The sequence below is a fragment of the Beta vulgaris genome, chromosome 4 (genome assembly GCF_026745355.1).
Source record: "Beta vulgaris subsp. vulgaris cultivar EL10 chromosome 4, EL10.2, whole genome shotgun sequence".
Lineage (NCBI taxonomy): Eukaryota > Viridiplantae > Streptophyta > Magnoliopsida > Caryophyllales > Amaranthaceae > Beta > Beta vulgaris.
The window spans coordinates 9873499-9879498 of NC_079205.1; the positions used below are offsets into that span (position 1 = coordinate 9873499).

At 35.2% G+C, this 6000-nt stretch overlaps 1 long non-coding RNA gene across 1 annotated transcript; it reads right to left on the bottom strand.

Annotated features, from left to right (window-relative positions):
- Positions 1–714: 714 nt before the first annotated feature.
- Positions 715–4561, bottom strand: LOC125496866 (uncharacterized). Its single transcript, XR_007273218.1, has 2 exons — positions 1602–4561; positions 715–1263 (listed from the first exon to the last, which is right to left on the bottom strand). It is a non-coding gene; the product is annotated as an uncharacterized LOC125496866 (long non-coding RNA).
- Positions 4562–6000: the final 1439 nt, after the last annotated feature.

Genomic DNA, 6000 nt, shown 5'->3' on the forward strand with positions numbered 1-6000 from the left:
TCATGAATAATTAAGACTATTAACAATGTTCGTCGCCCTGGTACAATTCAGGTGATCAATTCTTTTCAATTACCAGTCACCAAAAGGACACTAATTGAATAAGTTAAACCACAACTTGGTCCCTTTTCATTATCCTAAGTTTAGAGTAAATTTTGTTGGTGTGCAAGCTGTGAAAATGATATCATGGATGAGCACCCAAGCATCTTAATAATAAAAAGCTAACTTTGAGTATATATTATGAATTGTCACCATAATAGTATGATTAGCTTGTTTGCCTTATGAGTTGTGCTAAGGTCATTTTGTTATCCTATACTAGTATCGAATGTATCGATGGTAACAAATCCATAATCAATATTCGATTTTGCAATAAATTCCTAATAATAACATTGTAAAAATGTATTTTCTTGCTTATTGTTAATCTTTAATGCTGCATATATTAAAAATCGCATTTTATAAAGATGTTAGGTTTAATTTTCTTTATTCTGTACTGTCTAAGTATGAATTTCTTACAATTTTTAGTAATAAATAAGTAAAGATTTTAATTGATGGTTAATATGTAGAGCAATGTGAAAACCGCATAGTAAAAAAGTGGGAGAGAGTAGTTATTAGGCCTGATCTATTCACCTTATTTTCAGTCTTTATCACAAAAATATAAGATCAAATAAGTTCAATTAAGCAAAAAATAAGGAAAAGTAAGGCCTGACACTCACAAAATAAGGTCTAATAAGTTCATATAATTAAGGTATAATAATGACTAATAATATTTAATAAGTTTAGATAAGTTTAAATAAATTCTAATAAGTTCATATTAGCAAAAATAAATTGAATGGAGTTTCGCGCCTTGGTTTCTCTCTCGGTGTACATTAAGAGAAACCCTTAACATACACCGTCGCCATGGCAGGAAAACCTGGAGGGAAAAAGTGAAGAAATCACAAAGCAAGAGTAATTCGAATGAGAAGAAGAAAGGTCCGACTAGTCCTGTCACTAGTCCGACTAGTCCTGTCACTAGTCAAAAACACTAATATGTAGTAGAACTTCATGGAATTGATATGTTGCAAGTTCAAACCCAGGAATTTGAGGAACCCATTTCTCCAAGAACTTTTTTGGAACAATTGCAGAATCAACATAAGGAGAAAGCGCAATTATCAGATTGGTTAACAATCATGAAGAAAGCGCATAGTAGATTGGATGCAGTTGCATCAGGTAATCATCAATCTCGACCATTGTTGCCTGAATTTGAGGAATTTTGTAGACCAATTTCACCTGCAAAAAACACAATTAAAATTGATCTTGAAGATGTACAAGATGAAATAAAATACTGAGAATCATCTGTTATATGTTATGTTATGGGTGCCAATCCCCCATTCCTGTGATGGACGGATTTCTGCGTAGAATTTGGAAATCTTTTGGTATTGATAAGATTGTTGTGGTTAATAAGGGTCTTTTCTTGGTTAGATGCCATAATTTGGTTGATAGGGATAAAATTTTGAATGATGGTTTCAAATTTTTTGATAATAAGCCTCTGATTGTGAAACAATGGCATGCTGAAATGGATTTCAAGAAGGAGGAACTGAAAACTGTCTCGGTATGGATTCAATTACCTGCTCTTGACTTGAAATATTAGAGGGAAAGATGTTTGTCCAAACTAGTGGGAGACATAGGCAAGTTGATTAAGCTGGATCAAGCCACCATTAGTAAGGATAGACTGCAGTATGCAAGAGTTATGGTAGAAGTCACTATGACATAAAAGTTCCCATAATGGATTGAATTTGAAGATGAGAAGGGTGCACAAAAGAAACAATATGTAGTTTATGAATGGAATCCCTTGCAATGTTCATTTTGTCATAATATTGGACATGTGTAATTGATTGTAAGAAGCAACAACATACAGTGGTTTAGAAGAAGTGGGTACCTAAGAAAAAGGTACAACCAAATCAAACTGGGTTCCAGGAGGCTCATAGGCATGTAATTGTGCAACAACAATCAAGGGAACTAGTGTTAGTGGGAAACTCTTTTGATGTATTGCAAGAGGTTGAGAATACAGATGATCTGAGTAATACACATGGGAGTTGCATAACAATGTGGTTCATGGTGAGGGGGGGGCGGGGGGGAGCCTCCTAACATGAATGGAAAACATCCTTTCATGGAATGTGAGAGGACTAAACAGCAGAAAGAAACAAAATGAGGTGAGAAGTATCATTATTTCTCATAAAATTAGGCTGTTTAGTCTTCTTGAAACTAAGGTGAAAGTTGTTGCCCTAGGAGATTTCTACCTTAATGTTTGTCCTGGATGGTGTATGACCACCAACAATGTTTGCCCTAGGAGTTTTACTGTACATTTGTTTATGGGTTGAATGATAAGCAAGGAAGGAGGACTATGTGGAATGAGTTGGTGGGGTTTAATCTTCATAATAAGCCTTAGATTATTTTAGGAGACTTCAATGTAATAATGAACATTGGAGAGAGGATGGGCCAGCCTGTTAGAGTAAAGGATGGGCAAAGATGTATGCAAAGCTGCAAGATGATGGAAGTTAAGTCTTCAAGGCAGTTTTTTACATGAAACAACAGATTATGACCAATGCCCTCTACTCATTAAGTCCTACAAAGATGAAAACAAAAAAAGTCTTTTTCGTTTTTTCAATATGTGGTGCCAGCATAGTCAATTCATGGAAGTTGTCCAATAGACCTGGCAGCAGTATACATATCAGCAAGCATGATGTTCCAAGTGGTCAGTAGGCTCAAAATATCGAAGCAGGAGTTTAAGTAGTTCAATAAATCTCTATTTGGTGATGTGTCAGTGGTTTATTCTCACTTCCATCATCAACTGCTTGAAGCTCAAAAACTTGCTACATGATCACTCTAAGGACATGAGGCTTAGAACTCAAGAAAAAGAAGTCACAACAACTTCTAGAGTTGCTCACAAGAATTATGCAAGCTTTCTCCGTCAAAAAGTCAAGATCATATAGCTTAGAGAAGGTGATGATAACACAAAAATCTTTCACCAGAGTATTAAATTAAAAAGAACCAAAAACATAATAAATACCATAAGGAAAGAAGATGGTACTTGGGTTCATAATTCTCCAGAGGTGATGAAGGCTTTCCTTGACTTCTATCATGATTTACTTGGGAGTAGGAAAGATACATAGAAGATTGAAGCAGCTATCATAGCCAAAGGAAAGTTCCTGAATGATGACCAACAAGCCTTGCTGAAGTTGAACTTTAATACTGAAGAGATTAAATATGTATTATTCTCTTTTCCAGATGATAAATCACCTGGCTTGGATGGTTTCACAAGCCGTTTCATCAAGAAAAGCTGGAGCATAGTAGGAGGAGATATAGTGAAGGCAATTCAGGAGTTTTTTCAGAGTGGAAAAATCTTGAAAGAAATAAATGTGACTGCAATAACCTAAATCCCTAAAATCACCAGCCCTGCAGCATTTGGTGATTATACACCTATTGCCTGATGTTCAGTCTTGTACAAGGTCATCACCAAGCTAATATGCACTAGATGGAGCAACATCCTACCTGAGCTAGTCTCACATAATCAAGGTGCTTTCATAAATGGTAGGAGCATCATTAGCAATATCTTTTTGTGTCAAGACCTGGTGAAACGTTTTGGAAGGAAGAATAATAAGGTGACCGGCATTTTGATGAAATTGGATATTAGAAACGCATATGATTCCATTGAGTGGGATTTTATTTGTCAACTTTTAACAGCCTCGAATTTCCCTACTCATTTCATAAACCGGGCCATGGAATGCATAACTACCCCTAAATTTACACTTCTTATCAATGGAGCAACTGAAGGATTTTTTGAAGCAAAAAGAAGGGTTGGACAAGGGGATCCAATGTCTCCCCTAATATTTATTTTGTGCATGGATCATCTAACTAGAATCCTCACATACATTGTAGAAATGGATGAATTCAAGGATTTCATTGGATGTGCTAGTTTGAATGTAAATCATATGTGCTTTGCAGATGATTTACTTCTCTTTTGTAAAGGAGAAGTTAAGTTTGCTTATTTGTTGCTGCAAGCTATCAAGCTTTTTACTAAATCAAGTAGCCTACAAGCAAACAAAAAAAATTGAAATATATACTACTGCCATGGAGGAACAGGAAGTTAGTAGACATACTTTGATGTCAGGGTTTAAAGCTGAAGATCCGCCTTTTCGATATTTGGGTGTTCCAATTAGATCTACAAATTAAAGGAGGCAAAATGCGAGATATTGGTTGAAAAATTGATCACTAGGATCAAAACATGGAGTACAAGGAACCTTTTTCCTTTCTAGGAAGAGCACAGCTTATAAACTTTGTTCTTATTAGCATAAATATCTACTGGGTGCAAATCTTTCTCCTCCCTCAATCCATCATGCACATGATTAATTCAGTGTGTAGAATTTTTTTACAGAATGGCAAGCCTGATGGTGAAAAAAAGGGCTTTGTGAAATGGGCTTCAGTTTGTACTCCTAAGGCAAATGTTGGGATTGGGGTTCAGGCACCTTATTAGTTGGAATAAAGCAGTCATTGGGAAGTTAGTTTGGCATATTTGTAGTCATAAGAATGAATTATGGGTGAAGTGGGTTCATTCTATATACATCAAGCAAGGTGACTGGTGGTCTTTCAAGCGCCTGCTGGAGCTAGTTGGGTGACAAAGCAGTTATGTCGGGTAAATAATGAGTTACAACAGATGGGAATGAGTAGTTGGCCTATCCAGGATCAATACTCCATCAAACAGGCTTATCAACACCTAACAGGTGATTTGTCCAGGGTCCCTTGGTCAAAAACTATCTAGAACAGAATGAGTGTTCCAAAGCACATGCTTATAACCTGGATGAGCATACAAGAAAGACCGAACACAAAAGAAAAGTTACTTCAATATAACATTAGCACAGATGATACATGCTGCTTGTGTGATAGTTCTGCAGAGACCCTCAATCATCTTTTCTTTAGCTGTTATTTTAGTAAGTTGTTAATGGAAAAATTGATGGAATGGTTAGACATCACTTGGAGAAACAAGAATCTCAATCAGTTGATTTCTTCGATAAAAAGAAGATATAGAGGCTCACGCATGCAAAAGCAGGTGATTTACCTGACTTTGGCTGCAGTAGTGTACCAAGTATGGCAAGCTAGAAATACAGCATTTTGGGACAAGAAAGTTCAGAGAATAGAGCATTTAGTAAAAGATATAAGAAGTGGTTATACATAGAGCAAATTTTTGTAAATCCGCAAAATGGAGTAGGAAAGATGTAGATTGGTTTACAAAGATTGTAAATTGCCTTTTTTTAGCCATGTTTTGTTCCCTTCCTCTCTTTGAGGACTAGGTTGTGCATTGGTTTCGGTTGTTCAATATACTTACTTACTTACCAAAAAAAAAAAAAAAGTTGAATAGAACAGGCACACTGACTGTGCCATCAATATATAGAAATTGTAGCAATAAAAAGAGTAAATCAAAAACTTTTCTCTTATGGAAATTGAATACATCTTATATTTCCTCCGTTTCAAAATACATGAAACATTTACATAGTAAACCATATATATCGACCACTCTTATTCCTTATTCTTTCACAAATGTAGAAGAAAGGATATAGTCAAGTACTCCATCTGTTTTTTATCATTCTCACTTTTCTATGTGCGTCTCCCAATGCACATATTCAAACTTAAATATCTTTCATTATATATTAGTAAAAATTATAACGATTGAGTATTAATAAAACACTAATTGAGACCAATCAAACAAGACCCCACATGACTATATTTTTTCTTATAAATTGAAAAAAAAAAACCGAGAAGATTCTCTCTAAGTATGAATAGAGTCAAGATTCCAAGTGATGATGATAAAGAATAGAGGATATATGGTATTAATTATTTGATTCATCTTAATGCATATTTTTATAATATTAACTTTTTATAATTTTTTTTTAAAGTTTTAATACTATAGGGAGGAGGAGGAGGGGGGGATTCGGGGCTTGTTGGGCATCTAGGTGAGTGGCCCTGTAAGAG